Genomic DNA, 18642 nt, shown 5'->3' on the forward strand with positions numbered 1-18642 from the left:
TAGAAGCAACCAAAGGTAAATAAATAAATCAAATCAAACCTTTAAGAAAACCTTGTTTGAAACCATTCTCAAAATTGATCTAGAAACACTAGGGACATTTGGATCTAAACTAATTATTAGAAACAACAATACAATCGATTGTAGCGTATCAAACCAAACCTTCTCAAACCCACCAAGCCTTCGATCCTAACAAATGACTATCACTCAGCAGAGTGCTCCCTTATTACAAAGGCTAGACTCCTTTGAACCCCACCTCAAGCAAGGAGCTTTGAGAAGAAATGAGGTAGTGAACACAAACGTTCTTGGAGGAATAGTGGAACCCCTGAAAACAAGACCCACCAACGCGCCTCCGAGCGTCGGAATCACCAATTGGATCCGGTAATAATGCCTTAAATTTTATGAAGAAGGTGTTTAACTACCCTATTTTTTAGCACAGCTCTAGTGTGAAGAGCAAGAGTAGGACCTAGAACCTCAAGGTTTTCCCCCATAGGAAGCGGTCAAATCATGTTGGACGCCACAATGTTTCAAACATTTGGTATTGACCCTGAGCTAAGGTTATTCCAAGATAGCCATGACCGACGAGCAGCCTAGTAATCTCAGTACGACAATCGAGACCAGAGAACCAAGTTCTAGTTCCTCCGTTTAGACAAGGAACATAGAACCTGGGGAAGGGTGAAGAGCCAATGTCCGGGACTACCTCATACCAAAGGGATCAATCTTAAGTCTTCAGCCCGCAATGAGCCTACAGCCTCAAAGCTAAGTCGATGGAGGACAAGTGCCATTGGAAAGCACACAGTCCAACCTCATAGGGTAAGAGATCTCGTACTCTAAAACATAAGGGTTGGGCTGCACAGAGGATAAGTGCCATTGGAAACCACAAACCCAACCCCGTAGGGTAAGAGATCCCGTATTTTGGAACATATGGTTTCGTGTAAGCCTCTCCTTACGTTCCGTTGACACATGAACATGCAAAAGATATACTGAGGATGGCGTTTGGAAGGGAAAGGAGTATTGCAACCTTGAAGCTCAAAGTTGGGAAAAGCCAAACCAATCCACATCTCAAGGATGATGACAAAATTTAATAGAACTAGAGATCCCATTCAATACCTAGAAAAGTTTGATCAAATTTGTGAGGCCATGGAACGGATTAATGATCCCACCAAGATTTGGTCATCGGACTTTGCCTTAAAGGCAAAGTAGGCCAGTGATTTAGGTCACTAAACGCACTTGAAAAGGCCAGCTACGAGGTCTTGAGACACTTTCATAGTGAGATACTGGCCCAGTGTAACCAAATGGAATCCAATTGCACAGATATATACAACTCAAATAGGAGGCTGATCGATTTTATGATCGGTCTTAAGAGTAAGAAGCTTCACAACTACATCCACCTGAACCAAGAGATAGGATTCATCATCCAAGGCCTCATTGTCGGCGGCCAAGGGTGGCCCACCAACACCAGCTATAGTCCTAGTCAAGAACATGAGCATGGACGAGTTGGCAGAGAACCTACTCAACCGTTTTTCGACCAGCACTGGCAGGACAAGCCCAAGGGCAACCTCAAGGCCAGTCCCATCCAACACCTCTAGCATGCCCACATCTATTCCCATGAAGGGATATGGTTTGGTATGCAATCTATTGATGAAATTATACAAGTATAGAGTGTCCTTGAGGTCTAGACAACAATAATATTGTGCTCATTGACAACATGGGAGCCACAATACAACCTAGTGTTGGTACCAAGGAAACCTGGTACCACAACCTATGCTCTGAGCACCAAATCCTTCAAGGATGTCACCAAGAAAGAATGGGTACTTGGCTAGCCAAGGAAAATAGGACGCCCATGATGGAGGAGAAGTCTAAGGCATAAGGAATGGTTTGACGAGAAGCTCAAGGACAAAGAAATAGAAGTTGGCGATATGGCTCTCCTGTATAGCATAAAGAACCAAAATTGCAAGCTAAGTTACAAAGGAATGGGACTATTCCTAGTGTGCGAATTCACCCCTCAAGGGTCCGCATGCATCGAAACACTTGATGGTGTGGAGATGAAAGGATACCTCAATAGTAGCACACTTAGATGCTACTATGGCCCTTTAACTACAAATGCTTTGAAGGCTATTTACCAAAAGAAAGAGGAAAAAATATAAGAGACTATAATGAGAGGCTCAGTAAGGCTAGGCAAGACAAGTTGCACAACCACCACATCTCCATGAACATGACCCAAGTCATTGGCCTAAAAGAGAAAGACTGGGAGGTGAAGCCCACCAAACTCTAGCATGATCACAAAAACTGGTTCAAAATAAAAGCTAGCACTCGTGCACATGGGAGCTAGCCATAACCTAATGTCTCATGAGTTGGTGCATGCTATAGCAACCGTCTTGACTCCCACAAAAGTGTGAGTGGAAGGCATAAATGTGTTAAAGACCACATACATAGAAGCCTTCACTACTACCATGTTTCACATTGAAAATAACCCCTTGGAAGGAAAGTTCTATGTCATGCCTATGGGTATCATGTGTGAAGAAGTACTTCTTTGACAAGGGTAGAGGGGGCACAATCGAGCCAAATTGACTGGGACTCGTGACTGCTACCTTTTTGCAACTAGCCTCGGGGACAAGTAGTTGTTATGATGATAGAAGAAGAGACATATCTTGCAAAACCTCAACACCAAATAACCATTCTCCTAGCAAATAAGTGCTAGAGCTAATCGAGTCCCCAAAGACAACCCATACTCCAACCATGCCACTCACATCTCAGAAGACTTCTCTAAATCAGCTATAAAAGCTGAAATATGATCATCATTAGGGCTCGTGAGTAGCCATAGTACGATGACTAATAAAACATCCTTAGTCCCCTTATTTTTTGCAAAAACCCTGTGCAGCCAAGTATGTATGTATCTTTTCATACCATGATCTGGGAGCCTACTTAAGACCATATAAAGCTTTCTTCAATCTGCATAGTTTTGATTCCTGACTTTTCTGAACAAAACAACAAGGTTGAGATACATAGACCTCCTCATGCAAATCTCCATTCAAGAAAGCAGTTTTGATATCCAACTAGCATACATCCCAACCTTTATGTGCTACAAATATAATGATAGCCCGCATGATAGTCATACGACATGTGGGTGCAAAGGTTTCACCATAGTTAATACCTTTCTCTTGCAAAAGCTAATCCATAGTAGTAACCATTAAACTTTCATAAACCTTTTCTACATTTCAGAAAATTGTATCAACTGACCAACTGTGCAAGCATACCAATTGTGCCTAGCTAGAGAGATACAAAGGAATGTGACAACAATTATACTCAATGACCAGTGCAGGTATAGGTACATGCTCTCTCGAGGTTGACTCTAAGATCCACCACCTAGAGCAAGAGTTGGGCGTAATGCACACAGAAGTTGAGGGAGACAGAGCAGCAAGCTGCACTGCAAGAGCGACCCTAGTGCACAACAAGCTCCAGCTCGTGGACAAATTATAAAACAAACTTTGTGAACAACAAAAGGATTTTAGAAGAGCCGTGGAAGCAAATGGAAGCAAAGATACAACCACTACATAAATGAACAATTCATAAAAGCAAAAGCCAAGCCATAGCAAGAACCATTAAACTTTCATAAACCTATGCTACATTTCAGAAAACTGTATCAACTTTTAAAATTAAGCTTTAAAGCACTTCTACTCAATTTCTACCCTAATTTTTACAAATAAAGTATCAATTAACTCTCAAATTTTAATGAACCAAATCATTAAAATATTAACTTTCTCTTTTTACCATACTCTCTATTCAACTCACAGTCGAATTCATTATAAATAAGAGGATATTATTTTTTAAATAGACATAAAAATAAAAGAGAATTAAAATTCATTATGAATAAGGGGATATCAATTTTTTTTAAATACACTTAGAAATAAAAGAGAATTAATTACTTAATTTCAAAATCTATACTTTAACACATTTGTAAAAACCTAATGAAAACCCACATTTGGGCAATGCAAACTAATGTGCTAAAAATAATTATTTTTACCTATTAAAAATATGTTAAAATGCTAAAAATAGGCCAAATGACCAAATTAAGCCTAAAAATAGCAGTTAACAATAACTGCTTACAAAGTTCTCCAACCTGGTTTATGGTGGCCAACATTGTTTGGTGAGGCTATGGAATTCCTCAAAGGATGCGAGGAAGTGTCAAAGATTTGTTGTGCCATGATGGAATGCCACTTACACTTGTCATAGTCACATAACCTTTAAAAAAATAGGGAATCGAATTCATAGGACCCATCAACCCTATTGCACACGATAAACCCAAGCACACTATATCATTATGGCTAAGGGATTATTTCACTAAATGTGTAGAGGCTAGTGGCAACCTCTATAAAAGTTGACACAATGAGGTTATGAGTGCCTTCTAAAGGATTTCCGCTAAAAATCCTTACCATATTATGCACAAGCCAATGGCTAGGCCGAGAGCACTAACAAGATGTTATGTAAAATCCTTATAAATGTCATTAAGGCCATCCGTAAATGATTAGAAAAATAAACTAATGAACTGTGCTTTGAACCTATTGCATGTTACAAAGTTGCAACTGGATACACACCCTTTCAATTGGCATATGGAGTAGATACAAACCATTTTGGTTGGCGTATGAAGTAGATGCAGTGATGCCTATGGAATACTTAGTGTCAAGCCAAAGAACTATAGTTAGTGTGACTACCTATGAATGCAATGCTTGAAAGATTAATAGCCCTTAAAAATTTGGATGAAACAAGATTGGTAGCCTCAAATGAGTTGATAGTAGATCAAAAAAGGTGGTTTAACCATAATGTGAAGAAAAAGGAACCTGAGGAAGGGGATTTGGCCCTTATGTTTACAGTTGGTTTTTCAACAAAAAGAAAAAGTTAAAATATCAAGGGATGGCATCTATCATGTCATGTACCATTAAATCAAACAATATTAGTGATACTAGGTCTATAAAACCTGTCTATCCCATGAGTCCTTGTCTCAGCCATTGATTGGCATATCAAGTGGGCATCGTTTATTTATAGTTTTTGACCCCATAAGATATTCTTCCATGTTTGTAGAGCATGCACCACAATAGTTAACTCTTTGTCATTTGTACTATAAGTTCTCTTTATTTTGACTTGTGAATCTCATAGACTAAGGGACACACGTGATGCATGAGAACTGCTCCAATACCATAACCACTAACATCAATTACAATTATGAAAACTAGTGCATGAGTAAGAGCTTCTTACAAAGCTTAAAAATATCTATTTTATCTCTCAATCCAATGTAAATGCTTAGCTTTCTTAAGAAGTTTAGTCATAATGTAAGCAAAATTCTTGACAACCTAACAGCTACATAAACCCAAGAATGATTGTTGATAATGCTCTCAATCTTCTTTTAATCAACTTATATACTCTTGGTGGAAATAATGTGGCCTAAGTACTCAATCTTATCATGGAAGAAACTACTCTTCTCGAGGTTGAGATAGACTTAGTTTTTTTTTCAAGGGTGAAAATACTAGCTCCAAATTCTTTTCATGTTCTCACTAAAGACTAATATATCATAAAAGAATACTACCATAAAGGATTTTTACTTGAGGAATATTCACTTCATCATATGACTAAAAGTCACCAAGAGCCTTGGTTAGTCCGAAGGCATAATTATAATGACCAAACTAGGTTCTGAATATAGTCTTATAAATTCACCGAGAGCTTTGGTCAGTCCAAAGGGCATAACCATAAACTCATAAATGACTAATTTAGGTCTTAAATGTAGTCTTATAAATATCCTCTTTAGCCATTTGCACTTGATGGTACCCAAACTTAAGGTCTATCTTACTAAAGTCATCAACTATGGAGATATGGTATATCTATCCCCAGACTTAAGGTTATCTTGCTAAAGTCATCAACTTTAGGGATAGGGTATCTATTCTTTACCTAATCTTGTTTAAGTCTCTATGGTCTAACACACATATGATAGTAAGGTCTAAGCACCATTTTTTTGCTTTACCATAAGTATTGGCACTCCATAAGGTGAGCTACTACGTCATACTAATACACTCTCTTATTTTTCTTCTGTTTGTCTCTAGATTTCTTTTTTCTCAATTATATTGAATCTATATAGAGCCTTTTAAGGTGGTGTATTCCTTGGAAGGACCTCTTTTTTATGATATTTGGGTCTAGAGTTTGGTAGTCCAAGTCTAAGATTTTAGAGAGGAAAGCTTGATGTAAATGACTAGTAGGTGCAGTTTTGATAGTAATAGTCTTGTTAACCAACACAATAAAAGTCTTTTCTTTCTTTTGCATAGGCCTCTTAGCCTGTGTATGGCTAAGTAGAGGACTAAGCTCTCCTCTCATTTGACTCTAAGACATATATCTTTACCATCTTTTGATATCCACATGGTGTGTGATTCATAGTCAAGCTTGGGATTATGTGGTGTTTTGAAGGCATACATAAAATAATGTCTACTCCTTTGTAAAGGTGCCACTAAGAAATCTAGTTTCTCCTCATAAGGTTTCTAAGACCTAGGTTTTTCGTCTCCCTTATATAATTATGCTTGGTGCTAGTGGAAGCTGCTAACTTTGTAATGTGAGTGTGTGTTGACTCAAGGTTAAGCAATCTCAAAATTCATGCATGCTACCATCATCTTGTAAAATAATAACTTCTTTTCCATTTATGTTTCCTTTCATTTTCAGAAGAATACTCGTGGTCAAAATTACCATCTTGCATGAGAGACTCATAGTCCTTATCATCCTCGATCATGTGTACTTAGCCATGTTATTTTTCTTCTTTGGGCAATTTGTAGCAATGGGGCCCTCATTTGTAGCTCATACAAGGTTTGAAATTCTCCTTATTAGACTGTTATTAGTGTCAACCTTCTTAGTATTGTTGTTATGAGTGTCAATCTTCTTAGTATTGCTGCTATTATTGTTGATGGTGTTGTTCTTAAACTTTTCTTATGGTCTAGAAAAGAATGCAAGCCTTTGGGTTTCGACACATGATGATTAGGTGGCTTGTGATCCTTTGGAATATCATTCTTCCTCTCACAATTCATGGCTAAAGAGATGGTACAGCTAAGAGAATGAAGTTGGAACCTATTAATCTCTACTCTAATAGTAGAATTCAATCTAGCTATGAATTTCTTCTTCTGATCCTTCTTATTAACTCTCTCTATGGCTTGAAGTTGAAGGAGTGTTTGCCAAAATTTGTCAACATAAGCAGAGATAGTCTCTTTCTCTAACTGATAAAGTATGTCCCAATTTTTTCTAGCTCTGGATTTGTAGTGTTGTTGTGGTAAGAAGTTCTTCTTAATGGGCCTTTAGAAAGCTCCACTCTTCTTAGTAACATTCCACCATAAAACATCACTCTCCAGTGGTTGTTGCTAGCACACATGATCTTATCACTTTTATAAAAAATATCCCCCAAAAAGTAATCATCAAGCTGGCTAAGTTATGAACCACATATGGTTAACATATTTCTATGACAATAATGTTCACACACTTATGTAATGGGCGCCCATACTATAGTGTAAATCCAGTCATTTGATGAGGGAAATGTCCTAAAGATACTCCCAAGTCTTGAGCTTCAAAGGACAGACAAGAGGATCTCAATTAGTTAGCCAAACCATAAAGAAAAGCCTTGTAACTATATTTTGAGCGCCTCGGGTCACTTACTCTCGGGTGATCTAGTGGAAAAAGGCTTGGAACTATAAAAGCCAATTTCTCTTATTTGTAACTCATTCTCCCATTTATGCAATAGAAGTGTCGTGTTCTCTCTCCCTCTCTCTTTGTAACTCCAATCTAGCATGTGTGTTATGCTTAGGGTTTGGGTTTGGGTTTGGGTTTGGATTTGGGTGTGATTAGTACTAATCGCTCGTTCTCTCTTGCTTCCCTCTTGCTTGAGTGATTAGACTATCAATGCGATCGTCTTCCATGGGGATCCCACATGATCTCCATGAGAGAGGTTACACCACCCATAGGATTAGAAACCGCCTTGGTGTGACAAGTGCAAGAGGATCGCGAACGAGCGGCTATCCACACATGACGTGGTAGAGCTCTTGATGAGCATAGCTCCAGCTCAGTGGATTGGCAACTTTCCACGACACGCTAAGGAGAGCTTAACATCTTTGGTGTTGTTGTCGGGGAGTGCCAATGTGCTTCTTGTCGAAGCCTTGCTAGTTCAAATCCAACGGAGTCTCCACCATTGCCCGGTGTGCCAAAAGTAAGTAAATATGGCATTCGGTTTTTTGGTTGTTTGATTTGTTTAGTTGATTATTTTTGTTGTTTTTATTTTGATTTTGTGCATAGCTTATGGTTGGGAGTAAGATTAGCAAGTGTCTAAGTAAAAAAACTAGAGATTTGAGTGGTTAGAGAGCACAAAAAGAGGGTTTTTACTTGAACATAGAGTTTTTTTGTAAATTTTTTGCTTTGAATCATGTTTTTTGTAAGATTTGTGTACATAGGTAGCTTAGGATTGTAACATAGAACCCTAATCAACTAAAAAACATTAAAAAATCACAAATAATCTCTTAATTTTTATTAATTACCACTAATCTATAGGTTAGTATGATTAGTGAGCTTAAAGAGAGTAAAAAACCAAAAAATTAAGCCCAATTAATTGTAATTGGACTGATTGGAGTGGCATTGGTGCTTTAAGCACTTTCCTTAACCTAGATCCATGCCTAGATCATTCCCATTAGGTCACAATTAGTGAGAATTAGCACTAATTAGGTCTCATTTGCCTAATTTTTTTCTCTTTTGAGTGGGTTAATTAGAAAGATTAATTAGATAATCACATCATTAAGTTAGCCTTGACATTGCTAATCCACCTATCAAATCTCCATCTCAAAACTCCTCACCCCATTAGGGGGTAATTTGAGAGCAAAGAAAGAGGGTTAAAGGGTGATTAACAGTGGGATTAGGGAAGATTAATTTTAGAGTGTCTCTAGATTAGTTAAAAACCACTAATCTAGACTTAACCTCTAACTTTAGCCTCTTCCCACGTACTTGCGATTAAGAGGGAATCTTAGTTGTCCCCCACTCAAAATTCAATTCTTCACACCCAATCTAAATTTAAAATCGTGCGACGTACAGACGTATGGAAGTAACCAAAAAAAAACTTTTTAGAAAAACGTGAACCCTAAGCCACGGCCATGCCCATTCACACCTAAAGTCATGACCATACACTCCTAAGTGTATGAACCTACGCTTCCAAAAAAAACTTTTTTTCGAAAAAAAAAACATGAACTTTACCATGGCCGTACATTCACGAAGCTGCATCCCTTCACACCTAAAGCCATGGTTGTTCACTCCTAAAGCGTACGGGCAAATGCTTCCAACCTCCCAAATTTTTTTATTTTTTATTTTTGGAAAATTTTTCAAATCTTTAAAGGTGCTTAAGGTCTACCCCCGGACTCACTAGGGTGGTTTTTACACACACAAAACACCTAAAAAGACCTTATTTCTCCTTAGGGGTGCGTTCACTGTTACCATATTATAGTAGTGATGTGTGTGAACACACTTAGGACCGCCGGGGCACTTTTTCCCTCACTAGGAGGTTTTTTCCCCCGTGCATTGTATATACGCCCATTATCTTCTAGGGCTTGTTATCTTTCATTTTTGGCACTCATAATACACTACTGTGTTGTGCTCAAGCTTCCTCATCTTCTTGAAGTTGTGTGTGCATTCCTGCAACCCTAATTCCAACAATTGGTATCAGAGCAGGCTTCCTCCTCCCGGGCAGCATCACCGGCACCTGCCGCTTCATCTCCTCCGATTGCGACGAGGTTTCACGAGCGTCTGCAGGTTAGTATATGCCGTGGGGTAGCCCGTAGGGCTTGTTCGTTTCAGAATTTCGATCTGAAGTCATTTCGCCCTCCGTTTTTGCATTCCAAGTACTGCGCAGGCAAAATCGTCCTACTGTGCAGATTTTCTGTCAAGATTAAAATCTGCAGGACAGGTGCCCATTCGTCTGTTTTGGGCTGTGCTACATAGCACAGGTCGATTTTATACAGGTTTACCTCTTACAGACAGCATTTACATCTAGTAGTACAGTCATTGGCCATGGCTGACAACAATGATGTATTCCGCATGTTGGCTGCTGAGGATAAGTTGGATGGCACCAACTATCCATTGTGGGCATATATGATGCGACATGTATTGGTAGCAAAGGGGTTATGGAACATTGTGCAGGGTATTGATGCACGTCCTATTGTGGCTGGGAATGCTGCAAACACATCAGAAACAGGTACTGTTGATGATGGTGCAGGCACAAGTGCTGTAGCAGCTGTTCGAGAACCACCACTTTCAGCAGAGCAGATTCGTTGGGATGGTAGAGATGCGCAGGCTCATGCCTTGATTGCGCTGTCTGTCAAACGTACCATTATCCCACATATTCGCTCCTGCAGGACTTCTAAGGATGCTTGGGATGTACTTGCCACATTGTATCAGGCAAGAAATGAGGCTCGTGTTGCTTACCTCCGAAAACAGTTGGAGAGTGAGCATATGAACGAAGGTGATTCTATGGATAGCTTTTTGACAAAGATCAAGGATTTCAAAGAGCAGCTCATTTCTGCAGATGAAATCCTGTCAGACAGTTCACTTGTGCAGACTGTTTTGAATGGTCTACCAGATTCTTATCAGGGTTTTGCTTCCACTCTTCGCTTGATGATGAAAGGCAATCCCAATGCCTTATCATTTGAGGAGTTAGTTTCTGTTTTGCTGCAAGAAGACCAGTCAAGGCAAAACAGGAATATTATGCGTGTCGCAGATCAAGCTTTCGTTGCTAGTCAGAGAAGCGGGAAAGGTAAAGCTGGCTTTTCTTCTAGTAAGCAGAAATCTGCAAATGCTGCGCAACCAAAGAAGGAAGACAAAGATGAGAAGAAGGGTGACAAACAGAAGACATTTTGCAAGTACTGTAAGGGAAATGATCATGTCATCAAAGCGTGTCCTAAGCTGGCTGCGAAAGAGGCTAAGAAGAAAGAGGCTGGTATGGCTGTTGCAGATGCCTCTCCTTCTAACAATGAATCTGCTAATGTTGTTCAAGATACAGAATGGGCATTCAATGCGCAGTGCAGTTATGACCCATCTTTGCATGACACATGTATGTCTGCAGTAGATTCAGATGTATGGTACTTTGACAGTGGTGCCACTAAGCATATCACCTCGCAGCGCAGTTTATTCACTTTCCTTGAGTCTGCTCCCACAGGGAATACTGTCACTTGTGCCAATAACTCCTCTTATCCCGTTAAAGGAGTTGGACAGATTGTGCTGAATGTTGCAAATTGCAACACCTTTACACTTTTTGATGCATTGTATGTGCCAGGAATCAAAAAGAATCTGCTGTCAGTCTCCGCATTTGCCAAAACAGGTTTGGTTGTAAAATTTGTGGATGACAGATGTACTGTTCATGATCTCTCTTGTGGTGACATCATTGTAGCATCTGGTTCACTATGTCGAGGGCTGTATAAGCTCAATATGGATGGCAAATGTGTAGAGGATTCAGCATGTGCTATTATGGATACGCAGGCTATTTCAAATGCAAAACTGTGGCATGCACGTTTTGGTCATCTGAATTTTGCAAGTTTGCTGCGCCTGCAGAAATCTGAAATGGTGTCTTCTTTGCCTAAGCTTGAGGCACCTGTCAAGCATGTTTGTGAGGGCTGCATATTGGGTAAAATGCAGCGTGCTTCCTTTCCCAAAGATGGATCAGTGAGAGCTGAACGCAGATTGCAGCTTGTTCACAGTGATGTTTGTGGTCCCATGCAAACTCCATCATTTGGAAACTACCTTTACTTCGTGACTTTCATTGATGATTTTACCAGGCATGCATGGGTATATCCTTTGAAGGCAAAGTCCGAAGTGTTTTTGTGCTTCAAACAGTTTTTGGTTATGGCTGAAAATGTGTCAGAAAGTAAGATGGGCACCCTCCGTTCAGATCGAGGGGGGGAGTATATGTCTTCAGAATTTAATGCATTTCTGGCTGAGCGTGGGATAAAACACCAATGTACAGTGCCGTATACACCACAGCAAAATGGTGTGGCTGAGAGAAAAAACAGGTCTCTCATGGAAATGGCAAGATGTATGGTTAAGAGTCAAAGTCTACCACATGGTTTTTGGCTTGAGGCTGTCATGTGTGCCACTTATGTACTAAACAGGTGTCCCACCAAAGCATTACAGGTTGTCACTCCATATGAGGCTTGGCATAGCCGCAAACCATCTGTTGGCCATTTACGTGTTTTTGGTTGCCTGGCATATGCATTAGTGCCTGTGCAACATCGCAGAAAATTGGATGACAAAGCTGTCAAATGTATTTTTGTTGGATATAGTGCTGAGAGCAAAGGCTATCGTTTGTATCATCCACAGACAAAGCGCATTTTGGTTAGCCGTGATGTTGTATTTGTGGAAGATGCAGTTCAGCCCTTGGTTTCATGTACTAAGGAGACAGATATCAGCTCACGTGATGTCTATGATACATTGTTGCCTCTTTTCAGTGGTGCACAGTCAAGTGCAATACCTCATGAGGCAGTTTTTCAGCCTATGCAGGTTTTAAATGATGGCACAGATCAGCCTATATCTGATGCAGATGTGCATGATGCACTTGAGGATGAGAGACAAGAGATTGAGGGCTCTAGGAACATGCCTAGATGGCTGGTGCAGACTTTGCGTGACAGCAAGTTGGATGCCCCTTTGTCTAGTCGCACTCGTTCTGGCTCTCATGGTGCCTCTTATGCGTCAGATTGTTATGCATTGGCTGTTTCTAGTATGTGCGATGAAAGTGAGCCTGTTTCATTTGATGAGGCACAAAGTTCAGAAAATTGGATGGCTGCTATGCAAGCAGAATACGATGCTATTATGAAGAATAGTACATGGTCTTTATGTGACTTGCCCCCTGGCAAGAAGGCCATTGGCACTAAGTGGGTATACAAATTGAAGCGTAAGCCTGATGGCACAGTGGATCGCCATAAGGCTAGGCTTGTTGCAAAAGGTTATGCTCAAGAGAAGGGCATTGATTTTGATGAGACTTTTGCTCCCACATGTCGTATGACCACTGTTCGTAGCATCTGTGCATTAGCAGCTCATAATGGTTGGAATGTACATCAGCTGGACATAAAGACTGCGTTCTTAAATGGAGATTTGCATGAGGAGGTGTATGTATCGCAGCCTCGTGGTTTTGTTCAAAGAGGGCAGGAAAACAAAGTGTGCAGGTTAAAAAAGGCTTTATATGGTTTAAAGCAAGCTCCACGAGCTTGGTATGAAAAAATACATGCATATTTGACTGCACATGGGTTTCAGAATAGTCCAACAGAAAGCACTTTGTATGTTAAACGTGTGGATGGTGTACATCTAATCATTGCTCTCTATGTCGATGACATGCTGCTCACAGGACCAAATGAGAGTCATATTGCTGATTTTAAGGCTGATTTGAATGCCTCTTTTGAGATGTCAGATTTGGGGCATTTGCATCATTATTTGGGGATACAATTTAAGCAGTATGATGGAGGTATTGCTTTGTGTCAGACAAAGTATATTGAAACATTGTTGCGGAGATTTGGCCTTGAAGACTGCAAGCCTATTGCTACTCCAATGGAGACAGGTTTGAAGTTGAGTCTTCATGATGCTGGAGATCACTTTGATGTCACACTCTATCAGACAGCTGTTGGTTGCCTCATTTATGTATGCATTATGAGGCCAGACATTCAGTTTGCAGTCTCACAGGTGAGCAGATTTATGCATAGCCCAGGCATTAAGCATTGGCAGGCAGTGAAGCGTATCTTTCGCTATTTGAGTGGTACTCGGCATCTTGGGTTGTTTTATCCCAAGGGGGGATCATTGCCGCCAGATTTACATGTTTTTTCAGATTCTGACTGGGCTGGTTGTTATGACACACGCGTGTCCACGAGTGGTTTTTGCTTCATGCTTGGAAGCTCATGCATATCATGGTTGAGCAAGAAGCAGCCTACTGTGGCCACTTCTAGTTGTGAAGCTGAGTACAGGGCAGCTTTCACAGCTACGGTTGAGTGTGTGTGGCTCAGACGCCTTATGGCTGATTTGGGTGTTGGGCAGCCATCTGCCACCACCATCTTCACTGACAGTCAGAGCGCATTGGCAGTTGCGCGGAACCCAGTGTTCCATGCTCGTACGAAGCACATTGAGGTGCACTACCATTATGTCAGGGAGAGACTCTCTGCAGGAGAGATCAGTTTGGCTTATGTGCCAACACAGGATAACCTTGCAGACCTTTTCACAAAGGCTCTGCCTCGTGAGAAGTTCGAAGCTTTTCGCAAAGCTTTGGGCTTACTCCCTTTTGTGGATTCGTCCACATAGCTAGACACTTCCCTATACATGAGTGCTAGCTCTTGTTCACCGCATCACTCCAGGGGGGATTTGTTACCATATTATAGTAGTGATGTGTGTGAACACACTTAGGACCGCCGGGGCACTTTTTCCCTCACTAGGAGGTTTTTTCCCCCGTGCATTGTATATACGCCCATTATCTTCTAGGGCTTGTTATCTTTCATTTTTGGCACTCATAATACACTACTGTGTTGTGCTCAAGCTTCCTCATCTTCTTGAAGTTGTGTGTGCATTCCTGCAACCCTAATTCCAACATTCACGTGCAAGGAAAAAGAGAGCCAAAACTTCTATTTCAGGTCCACATGCACACGATTGAAGCTTTTCTAAGCCTCAATGCACACCATGGACACCTTTCAGTCATGGTTGCATGCCCCAAGTGCCCCCATTCCATTGGGCGGTACCTTGGCCATTGTACATTCACATGTGGCCGCCATGCCAAACACATTTGGCCGTGAGGGCGAAACAATTTATGAAGATCCCTCCTCTAGTGGTGTACCTCCGTACATGCACCCCGACGTGAATAGACATCCCAAGCACACACACGTATCTCCTTCTATAACCACGGGCCTATTCCCAACCCCCACCCATGTACCACCTCCCCTTAATCCCCAAATTGACCTTGTGAGCTTAGCACAAGCTATAGGAAGGGAAGTGGCACAACAATTACACCCACTGACATCACATACACAACCAATGTGGGCAAAAAATTTCAAACTTATGCCAAAATTCCATGAAGTTGGAGACCCCGTATCCCACCTAGAGGTCTTTAATCAAATCTGTCAGGCATTTGAAATTTTCAATGATGTAACAAAGGTCCATCTCTTTGGACTCAGCATTGAAGATATGGAAGTGCAATGGTTCCAATCCTTGGAACCTCGGGCATAGAAGCACTTTCAAAGCAGTGGGTGTGGAGAGAGCCCTTCACTCATGGATTTGCACCATATGGGCCCAAATGGAGCCTCGTTATTTAATTGTTCCAACTAGAACAAAAACCAAAGGAAACCTTATGCAACTACATTACATATATTAAGTACCTAAATTTGCATTGCGAATAAAGGAAAAAATTGAGTGAGAAGTAATTAATGGACCGTTTCCTCTTGGGTTTATACAACAATCCAAAGCTTCATGACTATTCGTTAGTGAGAAGGATCCCTTAACCTTTGATCAAGCCTCCAAATGAGTGATCTTTCTCGATAACAATCTACGAGAAAGTCACTCCATGTAATTGGCCACCGAGCCAATGACAACCTAAAGCTCATTTGTAACATTACCCTCATCTCCTCTCAGGCAGCACCATGCATTACGGGTGGCACTGCCCCCAACCAACCACTCACACATAGAGCCACCACGATTGTCTACAATGCCCATCTTTCCATTCCAACCGTTACCTCTCAAGGCAAACCCCATTGATCATGGAAAGATCAAAACCTGGTCCATTGCTAAGCTTATGGAGCCCATGCGCTCTGACACTCCTGAGGCACCCATAACACATCATATTCCTTTGTATGTGCCTCATATGGACCCTAAACCAATTGTGCACACCATAGGTGCACCTGGAGGAAAACCACCTCTTCACTGTTTCCTTTACCATGGACACCATAGAGTGGCTAAATGCCCTTAGAAGAAAAGGCTGCCATTGACACAATGTCACAGCTGTGGAATCAACCATTACTTCAAGGATTACCCTTTGCAATCAGTTTCTAACTCCACGGTCGACGATATGCCATCCCTTAATGTGTTAAGAATTCAACATGGCAAGCTATTCCATTCAATGTAGTCACACGGATGCACGCCAAACTCAAGAAGGCCATGGCACCAAAGTAGTCTAACACCTTAGCTACTGAATGTGCCATGTCCAAAAAGAAACAACGCTCTAAGCACATTGGCAAAGGTGAAGATTGGGTTACCATTAGAAGTGGCTCAACAAAGACCACATCGTCCTCCTCTGGGAGTGATGATCGTGCCAAAATGTCACTCCCACAAGTAGCCCCAAGGAATCAAGCCAAATTACTAAAGCGACTGGCGCATATCCCAACCCCATCTTGGAGAAGCAATGTCTTCAATAGTCCCAAGCACTGGTACAAGACTGTGAGGCTCAACTCAAATAATCGCCATTACACATGTCCTATCCACCAATACCGGAGGACACGCAATCCCCCATTAAACTATTTACTCGATGTCCAGAAAAAGAACCTGCACTTCCGCACCAGGTAAGGTAAGAGCCCAAGCTTATGCTCGAAGCCGAGGAAGATCCACTCACTAACATGACGTTGACAAATGAAGATCTTGCCCCACATGTGTCTCCTAATCCTCCATTGCCTATTCCATAGGTGGCCAAGACCAAATCCCACGTTCACATCGAAGAACTCGATATGCAGACATTGACACAGAGTCCAACAAGGACTCACAAGGTGCCCACACAAAACATTAGGTGAAATATGGACTCTCATTTTTGTCCCTAAGGATTTCCACACCTCCTCTCTCTAGAGAAATGGGCTCATGGAGATTTTTTGCAAATCAAATCAAAAGTTGACAGAGATTGCACATTTGGAATCTACTCATCGAGACCTTTCCAATGATATATAGTATGATGAAAAATTTTGATTATTTAAGAAGTCCCCAAATTGGTGATGACATGGCATGTTACATGCCACATCATCACCAATTTGGAGACTTCTTGAATATTCAAAATTGCTTATCATGCTATATATCATTGGAAAGGTCTCGAAGCAATGTCCAAACTCCGGTCACTTTTAAGTTGATTTGCAAAAATTTCACTATGAGCCCATTTTTCTAGAGAGAGGAGGTGTGGAAATCCTTAAGGGGCAAAAATGAGAGTCCATATTTTGCCTAATGTTTACTAAGGTATTTCACCCTCCTACGACACCCAAGTCTTGACCTCAACACCCATCAAATAAGGACCAAATTGAACTTCCATATACCATTGCCAATCCAACCTATAAACTAGGCCCTGAATATGAGGAAGCTCCTCACATCAACACGACCTTACCGGCCTATCAGCCTTTCTTTCCTCTCAAATCCAAATGCCCATTGGAACCTTCTTAAAAGGGAATCCGAATTTATGGAATGATCTTACAGATTGGATTGGAACGAAAACTACAAGCTCCCATCGAGGAGATGGACAACTCAAGTTCCTCGGATGAATTTGAGCCTCATTATCCTAAATTACTTCGTGAGAAAAACCCACAACCCAAAGGTGCACCGCAATTTGCCCTATCCTTTCAAACCAAAAGAGTTTTGTCCACGAAGATCCACCTCGCCCCTCGAGTTCATAACCAAACCAAGGGGCAGTGCCACAATTATCAAAGCTTATACAACCACTCAAATACCACCTCAAGGGTAAGCTCACAAATCTAGCCAAATGGGCTAATCAGAACAAAACCCTCTTTTGGGGTGCTGACCAATAAACACACGTAAGTCCTCACCCACATGGAGAACCCAAAAAAGGGGTCTCCAGGTGATTAGGCATGTCTAGGTAATTAGGACCACGAGCACAACTTTTGCCCTTGCCCACGCACAGCACTTGCAATTCTCACTAGGCTCTGTGATTTGCGCACACACCGCACAAAGCTTCATCATTGAGATAGCCATCCAGATACATCTTTGGATGGGGGGATCATGGAGGGAACAAGACTTGTCAATGGTATGACCCATTGCTTGTGGAACTTCTTACTAACCCCCACTTCACCCAAATAACTATGCTTCATGCCTCATTAATCCTTTCCACAACTTCTTCTTATGCTACCTTAGCTTTAGACGCCCAATAATCAATTAGCTTTAACTTCCATACTCAAAAGCTGCTAGCCCTATGGATCCTCATCGTTAACTACCACTCTCATTAACCCATGATCCCAGTCTCATGAGCTACAATGGCAAAAGAAAAACCACTAAAAGAGAAAGAGAGAACACTGACCCCCAATAGTCAACACCCACGGGAGTCAAGATAGCCATTAAGGTGTCTTGATGAAGATGCTATACCCACATGTACATCAACATACAACATCTTGGAGAACAAGCAGTTTCCATGTGAGTTACCTCCTTGTCCCTCCGAAATCCCCCCCTTGCCACTTGCTTATTAACACCATTGTTTTACTAACCCCTCATTAACACCATCACCTACCACTTGGATACTGGTCATTAAGTATTCCATGTTAGTCTACTCATTCACGTAATTTGACTCCTTCATGAGGATATTAAAGCTGCAAAGGCGATAAAAAAGAAAAGCAAAATAAAGAGTACTATGGGCACATACAAGAAAGCAAATTC

Source organism: Cibotium barometz, chromosome 26, assembly GCF_041138505.1.
Source record: "Cibotium barometz isolate CiBa-2024 chromosome 26, ASM4113850v1, whole genome shotgun sequence".
NCBI lineage: Eukaryota > Viridiplantae > Streptophyta > Polypodiopsida > Cyatheales > Cibotiaceae > Cibotium > Cibotium barometz.